Source organism: Otolemur garnettii, unplaced genomic scaffold (genome assembly GCF_000181295.1).
Source record: "Otolemur garnettii isolate 467f Iridium unplaced genomic scaffold, OtoGar3 scaffold00111, whole genome shotgun sequence".
NCBI classification, from domain to species: Eukaryota; Metazoa; Chordata; class Mammalia; order Primates; family Galagidae; genus Otolemur; species Otolemur garnettii.
In genome coordinates, this window is record NW_003852506.1 from 6,804,468 (window position 1) to 6,814,545 (window position 10,078).

Consider the following 10,078-nt stretch of genomic DNA (forward strand, 5'->3'; position numbering starts at 1 on the left):
GAGCTTTGATCCAATGGTATGACAGTGGTAGAGACAGGTCAAGTATGACAAGAAAAAAGAAAAGAAATGAAAGTTAACTAAGCTGCTTGGAGAGAAAAAAAGAGCAGCTCCTATTTTCTTTGCCCTCATGCAATTGTGTTGACTTTGGGCCAAAGATACTGAGGGGAGACCAGCGTGTACAAATGAGAGCAGCAGAGAAGGGGGAATGGGGCAGTTCCTCTGCTTAGAAAATGAGAGATGCTGAGGTGGTTTGGAGCCGGGAGGACGGCTGCCAGGCCCTGAACAGGCCTGTGTTTGCTGCCTCTTCAGGCTCCACCTGGGACAGAGCCGGGGACAAACTCAGTTGTGTTCGCATTTAATTTTTATTTTGAAACTATGTATCCTTTGTCACTGATTTTAGTTTCAAGTCAATCATTTATTTGCAACTGATTACCTTTAAATTACTTCAGAGTAATCTTAGCACAGTTTAGGGATGAATTTTCCTAGGAGATGACAGCTGAAAATCAGGAGTAAATCAGGCTTACCTGAAAGAGTTTGCAGTTTTTGACACGTTTTCCCTTATGAGTCCATTCAAAACCTGTCTGCATTTCAGAACCCCAGTGGAAGGGGAATACTTTTTTCACTAAAATTTCCTAGAATATGCTGAATATCATGGTAGGGAGGAAAATAACAGTTAGTGAAATTGCTAAGCAAGGAGTTTAGAGCTACCACCCTAATCATTCGTGTCTCACCCAGACGGTGTCTCAGATCCAATATAAATTTCTATCAGGGAACAAGGAAAGAAAACCTTTAACCAGCTGTGCATTTTATTGGATATCTCAGGGCACTTAGGAAATGCCTTATGAATATAAGGAGGTTTAATTGCAAGAGTGGTTTATTTGGAGGGCTGAGAAGGAATCAAAATGGGAAGGGAAAGAGTATTTCTATGTGGTCTGAAATACTCTCCAACTGGGTTTAGCTTCTAGAAAGTCAGCATTTTGAACTACTTTTGGCTTCCCTCTACTGATCTAGGAAGATTCAGCAAACTCAGCTAATTTCCAAGACCAAAAAAGAAAAAAAAAAAGGCTCAATGAACTTGACCTCCCAGCTGGTGTTTGTCTATCAAAGGGTTTATTTCTTCAGTTCCTTAAAGTCCTAAAAACAATAGTTTGGACAGTGTTTGAATTATAAGGTGACATAAGCAGATACTGTTTTATAGGTGCACGATGTTAGTTACCATTAATCACGATCAAATGAGCCTCAAACTCCCAAAAATAAGATAAAATGCTGGACTTCTGACCTAGGAGCAGAATATCTAAAATGCCATGAGAAGGATGGAAAACATGTAGCATCTCGTTAAATATGATATTGTTACGCTGTAATTTTTTTTTTTCTGTAATTAGTGTTAAATCAGAACATGCAATAAATTTTATGCAGGATGAATGTACTTCTATATAAACAATGTTCTTTCCTGTTCAGGAGGATGCTGAAAAAATGCAAAAGACATGGAACTTAAGAAGTGAAGTGTAGCAGGAGCTGTCTCAGAGAAACCATGCCCTTGGCTTGCACCCAGGGACAGAGAACTAGAATAGAAGTCAGGAGGTCTGAGTTTCAGCCTGTTCTCATTTCCAGATGAGGGACCAGTGGCATACTTAGTGATTCCTCACGAGTTTCTTTTTCTTGTAACACGGTATCCTGAGTGTTATTGTAAGGCCTGTTAGAAAAAGAAAGCAAAATATCCAATGGAGTACTTGACAATGGTGCTTAATGAGGAGATGGGGAATGGCTCCCTACTTGGGAAGAGGAAAAGGCATGGGGACACGTTTGGGGCCACCTCCTCTTCCTTGGTGTTTTGCTAGGATCAACACACCTGCAGAGATGCTGCATGATGAGGGCCGGCCTCAGATGCCTTCAGATGTCAGTGGCAGGAGCTGTTGGCAGTACTTCTTCACTTTAAAAATCAGTTTCTGACTTGGCATTTAAATGTTTTTGAGAAAAGTAAATTGGGGTAGATCTAATAAATTGTTTGAATAAATCTGCATATCATGGAGACTGTGTTTAATGTTTTAGTGGTTGAATAGTAAAATTTCAATGAAGTCAATTTCAGTGAGAGTCCTTGGCACATAGAGCAAGTGTTTACAGTTCCCACCTAACTGGAATAACACACCCATGTCTGAACCCTCAGTTCTGCACAGTGTTAACAATCTGAAAGTTGAAAAGAGGGCAGACGTGTTTGTGCTTGCAAACATTTTTCTGAAATATGTTCAATGAAAACTTTATATGCCTGTGTTTAAAGCACCATCTTTGTATTGATTATATCTTCTTGGCAAAAAATTTTCTCTTAAATTTGATAAAATCTTAAATAGAACTAACGTTCAGTGTATGCAGTTTTATTTTTACCTTTTTCAAACCACAGAATATTAATGGAACTTTTAAAAATTATATATACTCTTTATTTTTTGACATTAATCTTTCTCCTTAAAAAATAAACTCAGCAGGCTAATATACCTCACTGTAAATGTTGCCCAAATTTCTGCCTTCTAAATCTTTTGATAATTTCGGTGTGCTAATTTTTCCTAAATGTGGACACAGCTAGAAGGCACCATCCATGAACCAGGAAGCAGCCTTCATCTCGCACGAAACCTTTAGGTATCTTGATCTTGCAATCTTGCACTTCCCAGCTTCCAGAACTGTATGAAATCAATTTCTGTTGTTTATAAATTAATCTATATAAAGTACTCTGTTATAGCAGCACAAACAGACTAAGTCACATAATGTTTTATTAAAAAGTTAATTTTAACTAAAAAGCATGATTTAGACTTTCTTCTGTAGCTCATGAGTTTATACCGAAGGCTATTCAGGAAGATGACTTACAACAATAATTTGAGCAATGGTTGCAGAGATTAAAATACGTGCATAATATTAGGAAGTGAAAATTTCAGAAGTGAAAACAGCTAACTTGAATGCTTGTATTTTAGTTGACTTTATGAAGAATTCAGTAAAACCATGAGATAATGTGAATTCTGATAAATTTTATTGATGTGTTCATTCTTCACTCAGGATTTGGGGTTTGGCTGGGGTAGATATTCAAGATACAGTGTTTTTTTTTTTTTTATTAAATTGGTTTATCTTATCTCTGACACATCTAATAAATGAAAACTTGTTCAAACAGTTAAGAGAAGATGGAGCAAAAAAAAGTAGTTTTCATTACCTTTGTAATACTTCAATCTTTCATGACATGGCTATTTTTGTTGTTGTCTTCTTGGATTAGTTACACTATTTTGTAGTCATTCCTCATTTCTTTCCTTTCTTTTTTTTAATTAAAGAATTTAAAATTTTTTTAAAAAAGAACTCCCCCTTGATGGGAATGGAACCAAGTCATTATATTCTGGGCATGTATGCTATCATACTAGTAATTACAATTAAAATATCAATAAACACTGATGTCTATTATTTATAATGCACTCAGCATTATTTTAGGAAATTTTTTATTCTAACTTATTTAAAAATATGAATCAGTCAACTTATATTACACACAGTTTATAAATGAGAAAATTGAATTAAAGAGAGGTTAAGAAGCCTATTCTGATAGCATTAAGGTAGTTAAGTAGTTGAGTGGCATTTTAAGCATAGTTGGCCTCAGAGCCCATGCTCTCACTAAAACTATATGTGCTGTCCTGTAGTCTGAATGTTTGTGTGCTCCCAAAATGTGTGTGTTGATACTTAATCTCTAATATAATAGTATTAAGAGGTTGGGCTTGAGACAGTGATGAAATCACAAGGGCTGAGCTCTCATGAATGGGGTACCTTCATAGAAGAGGTCACAGGCGCTGGTTTGCCTCTCCCATGGGAGGACACAATGAAAAGAGACAGTTAGAGAGCACAACAGACTTGACATCAACTCTCCCTTGATCTCAGACTTGTAGAGAACTGTGAAAAATAAATTTCCACTATTCATAAGGAATCCAGTCTATGGTTATCTTAGTTCACTTATGTTGCTATAAAGAAATCCCCAAGGCTAGATAATTTACAAATAAAAGAGGTTTATTTTGGTCATGCTTCTGTGTGGTATACAAGAAGCATGACGCTAACAAGTATTTCTGGAAAGGGGTTCAGGCAGCTTCTACCCATGGCGACAGGGGAGCTGGTATGTGCAGAGATCACAGGGTGAGAGAGGAAGTAGGAGACAGGAAACCATCAGGCTCTTTTTGACAACCAGGTTTTGTGGGAATCAATAGAGTAAACTCATTCCCCCACCACATCCCTGCCAGGGAGGTCATCAATTTATTCCTGAAGGATTTTCCCCGTGGCCCCAACACCTCCCACCTCCAACATTAGGGGTCAGATTTCCACATAAGATTTGCAGAGGTCAAACAAAACAAACCAAGCTACAGCAGCAGTGGTATATGATAGCAACCACCACATCCCTGCCAGGGAGGTCATCAATTTATTCCTGAAGGATTTTCCGCATGGCCCCATCACCTCCCACAAGGGGTCAGATTTCCACATAAGATTTGCAGAGGTCAAACAAAACAAACCAAGCTACAGCAGCAGTGGTATATGATAGCAACCCACATACACAAAGATGAGCTGTTTCATACATACACACACACATATATTCATTCACAGGTTCATTATCCATTCATTTGGGAAAAAAATGCTAAGTGTTAACTACAGATCAGGAAGTATCTTGGATGGAGAAAAAAAATCAAGATGATACATACTGGCCTTCCTGCCTGACGGAGCCTAGCTAGGAGGAGAACATTGAACAAAGTTTTCCAAAATGTAGAAATTACTTGGAGAACTGGGAAGAGATAGATATTCTAGGCAAGGAAAAGAAAATATGAAAAAAAAAATAGAGAAGTGAGATTGAATACTTGGGAAATGCAAGTAGAACTACACTGCAGAGTGTGTCAAGGCCAGTGGGAGAAAGGACAGGAAAGCCAGGCCGGGGCCAGATGACGGCTGGTTTTATGAGCCTCCTGGAGGATTTAAGACTAACTGGAAATGATGAAGGGAATTAATGTTAAGAATAGCTTATGATATTGATGGTGTCTTAGTGCTATACTCAAAAGACTTCCTGTATCTTCCATTTGTTATTTTTCTCATAGTACTCAGAGCATTCAAAGATGAGGTACCTCTTGGTGAAACAGGATGGTGGCATACAGATCTGTAAGACATTCAGAACAAATGCTGTATGTTGGACAGTCTACTCTGCTGGGCAAGGATGCACCTTAACCATTGAAAGAACAGACAGAAAGTTAAACCTCCAAGTGTGCCTGTGATAAATGCCCAATGTGCTTGAGGAATGGAAGTGCCCAAGAAATTGTTGCCCAGACCAATGATTTACAAAGAGTTATCTTTCCTTTGGCAATACACCCTTTGAAAGTGCATCATCTGTAATTACATCTTCATACCTCAGCAGAAATGTTTGGTGAATTTTCAATGCTTTGTTTACATCATCTGCTAATCCTACATTTGTAAATAAAATTTTAAATGGGTACGCTTTCTGAAAATATTTTGTAAAAAGATTTTCTTTTTGATTGAGTAAAGGAAAATCCATGTTGAATTTTAATTTAGCTACACACTGATTAAGGAAGACAAAATTAGAGCTTTTCTTCATTTTTTTTGACAGTGTATAAAAGATAATTGATATACGCATATCTTAGATGAGATTGCAAATGTGCCATTGCCACACTCAAGGTGAGTTAGGGAAACCACCTGGACTGATGAGGGCTTGCTGTGTTTAACAAGATAAGGAGAAAGGCATGTTTTTCTGCACGTTCTGTGAATACAAAATGACATGATTCTCAAAAGATAAAAATGTACTTAGCTTTGTCAGGCTGTGGCTTGCCTGATGGGGATCATTTTAACATTTGCATCAGCAATAAAATTGTTGAAAACAGATTCAGAGATTCTGGTTAAGAAATATACATACTACCCGAAAAATTCATCATTATTTGAAGGGGCTTATCAATAGCTACTGTTTAGCAGAAAATTTTCACCTCCAATTGATCTAACTTAAAAGCAAATCTTAGGTTAAAATGTTATATGTCCTAACAGACAAGCCCTTATTAGTATGACAATATTAGCTTTAATAATTTGTCATGCTTGCTAAAACTTGGGCAGATATTGACATACTTCTATGCCTGAAACCCTCACAAGTGTCTCCTTTGTAAAGATTTCTGGTTCCTTCCACCATCTCATTTGTATAGATCTTTATAAAAACTAAATACTTGTTGAATGCATTCCTTTACTATCCACATTAGGCATTATTTTCTCATCTTTATTGGATCATTTACTACTATAAAATCCCCCCTTTTAAAGTGTACATTATAATGGTTTTTGGTATTTTCATGAAGTTATGCAATTGTCATCACTATCCAATTCTAGAACATTTTCGTCTACCCACAAAAAAGCCCAGGACTCATTAGCAGTCACTCCCCACTGTTCCCTTTCCCACCAGCCCATGGCAAAACACGAATCTACTTCTGGCCTCCTTGAACATTTCATACAAATTGAAGCATACAAAATATGGCCTTTTGTGACTGGCTTTCTTCACCTACCATGTTTTAAAAGTTCATCCTCCTGGAGTGTGTACTTTATTCTATTTGACTGTAGTACAGTTTGATTTTCCATTGTTTGGATATGGCATGTTTCATTTGTCCATTTATCAGTCGATAGCTATTCAGGTGGCTTGTACTTTTTGACTAGTATGAATAAGGCTGCTGTGAACATCCACAGATGATTTTTTGTGTAGAACATGTTATATATTTAAATGTGTTTTATTAAAATTAAAAAAATAAACATTTGAAACATGTTAAAGAATAACTACAACCTGAAAATATTTGAAATATATAAACTCATGCTATTAACATTTTGGTTTATCTCCTTTTATATTTCTCTAGTTACTTTTAAAATTCTTTTAATTTTAAAAGAGTAAATTTGGCATCAAAATGTGAATATTATTCTAGATTTGTTTTTAGTTATAGCAAAGTATATATGATATATATATTTCTAGGATAAAAATTTTAATCGTTGCATACATCTCCATATTTTAATTATTAGATTAAATTTTTGTGCAATATAATTACATTTCTTGGGAACAATTGCTTTATTCCTCATTTTATCTCTGTCCTCCTCTTCTACTAGTAGCTAGTAGGTACCTACTAGAATAATAGTCTTTCAAATGTTTGCTAAAGTGAATTTGTTCTGTATGTAGAATCAAAGAATTCCCAGGCTTGAAAAGAGTCTTAGGGATTAACAGTGCTGTGAATAATATGAATGATACAATAGTTTAGTATAAAGTAGTTTTAACTAATGGATATACTTTTAGTTCCTAAACTTACACTTAATCACTATGCTATATTCTAAAATTAAACCATTTGGGAATAGTGAAAGAGTAACAGGAAATTTGTTCCTATGTCAAATCATGAGTAAGATTTAGCAACTTCCTGGATTCCATATGATAAAATTCAAAGGTTAGAGAGTCAGTAGTTTTTCACTCAATTTAAAACCTCATCAGTGAAAAAGCTTATTAATTTATTAAATTATGAAATGTTTAACAGAGTCATTACTTAAAAAACTTAGCTATCTCCAATGTTGTGTTGTTAGATATTCACAGGTTGTTTTAAAAGAGTGAAATGCATTTGTTTTGTGTGCTGGGTCTAATACTTTATATTCTACATGGTTTTTGACACTTTATCTCCTGCTGAGTCAGAGTAACATCACTGACTCTATATTTCCAAGTTGAGCTTGTTCCAATTTTTAAAATATCATAATTCTAGCTCCCAGGTGGTACTATTTTCTACTAAAGGAAAGTAGAGCTTTTTAGAGAAATGGCTGATTCCAGGTTCAAGGAAAGAATATGCATGAGGTCAGCCTGGAGCACCTGTCATACCAGATTTTAGGGAAGCTATGAGAGACCATTAGGGTCATATGAAAAGGCTTCAGGAACCAACATGAGAAGGCCAACTCATTGGCCAAAGATAGGACAAGTTGAGCTTTAATAAGGATTTTAATTGACAGGGAGTGAATTCATCAGATATATTTAAATCCTTAAATACAAGTAGCTGTTATTAATAAAAAATTGATAAATTGGTTCATTGTTTTGAAAACTGGTAAAAAAAATAGAAAAGAAAAACCAAGTATTTGGTGGAATCTTCTCAATGAACTGTCCCATTGGGTAACATGTAGTAGTAGATGAGAGGAAGAGTCTAATTTATAAAGAGCATTCCAATGAATAAATAAAAAAGAACTGATAGAATTAGCATCATTTTGCAACACATATGAAATAGCAATCTAGGTATTGAGCTGCTAATGTCATGGTTCAATAGGTCGGAAGTCCAGAGGACCTTGACTGGCTTCTCTGTTATGGGTCTCACAAGGCTGGAAGCAAATTCCTGGCCAGCTGGACACTCATTTGGAGGCTCTGGGGAGAACCTGTTTCCAAACTCATTCAAGCATTGGCAGAATTCAATTCCTAACAGCTGAATGGCTAAGGAGACCATTTTCCTTGACGGCTCTCATCTAAGGGCCTCCCTCAGCTTGTTGAGGCCACCATGCCCTTGCCTCTTCCATTGGCAAGCAGCAGCCATAGGTGGAGTCTTGTTAAAGTTTTGAATCTCTCTAATTTCTTCTTATTCTGTTGCAACTCTTCTGCTTTCTTCCTCTGTTGCTTTTAAGGGCTCATGTGATTATATTGGTCCCACACTGATAATACAGGATAGCTCCTCATTTTGTGACTTTAAATCCATCTCCAATATCCCTTCAAAGCAAGGTCTAAGTTGGTATTTGGTTGTACAACCAGGGGATCACAATCCTGGGAGGATGTGTTTGAAATACTGCCTTCCACAAGGGTTTCACCTTATACTTTATGTTCAGTTTTTGTTTTTTTTTCCTGTTTGTCGTTTATTTTACAAATACCATATGAAGGGTAAAAAAATTAAGACATATATAAAATTCTTTTTATTTTTAAGAGACAAAGTCTCAGTTTATGGCCCTTGGTAGAATGCTGTGGCATCACAGCTAACAGCAACCTCCAACTCCTGGGCTTAGGTGATTCTTTTGCCTCAGTCTCCCAAGTAGCTGGGACTACAGGTGCCCACTGGCCTTGATTCAGGGCCAACCAAAATAATTTATTTTTATTTTTTTATTAAATCATAGCTGTGTACATTAATGCATTTATGGGGTACAATGTGCTGGTTCTATATATACAACTTGAAATACTTTCATCAAACTGGTTAACAAAGCTTTCACAACACTTTCTTAATTATTGTCTTCAGGCATTTATACTCTACACTTAGTAGATTTGACATGTGCCCTTGTAAAATGCACCATGAGTGTGGTCCCACCAATTACCCTCCCTCTACACATCCTTTCCTGTTCCCACCCCTCTCCCTTCTCTTTCCCCTTCATCTTGGGCTATAGTTGGGTTATAGCTTTCATATGGAATTGTGTTTGCTTATATATTGGTTTCATAGTAGAGCTGAGTACATTGGACCTTTTCTTCCATTCTTGAGATACTTTACTGAGAAGAATATGTTCCAGCTTCATCCATGTAAACATAAAAGAGGTAGAATCTCCATCTTTTTTAAGGCTGCATAATATTACATGGTGTACACATACCACAATGTATTAATCCATTTGTGGGTCAATGGGCACTTGGGCTTTTTACATGACTTAGCAATTATGAATTGGGCTGCAATAAACATTCTGGTGCAAATATCTTTGTTATAATGTGATTTTTGGTCCTCTAGATATATACCTAGTAGAGGAATTACAGGATCGAAGGGCAGATCTATTTTTAGATACCTAAGTGATCTCAAAACTTCTTTCCAAAAGGAACATATTAGCTTGCAATCCCTCCAGCAGTGCAGAAGTGTTCTCTTTTCTCCACATCCATGCCAACATCTATGGTTTTGGGATTTTGTGATATGGGCTAATCTAACTGGGGTCAGATGATATCTCAAAGTGGTTTTGATTTTTGATGATTAAGAATGATGAGCATTTTTTCATGTGCCTGTCTTCTTCAGAGAAGTTTCTATTCAAATCTCTTGCTCACAGTAAGATGGGATCACTTGTTCTTTTCTTGCTAATA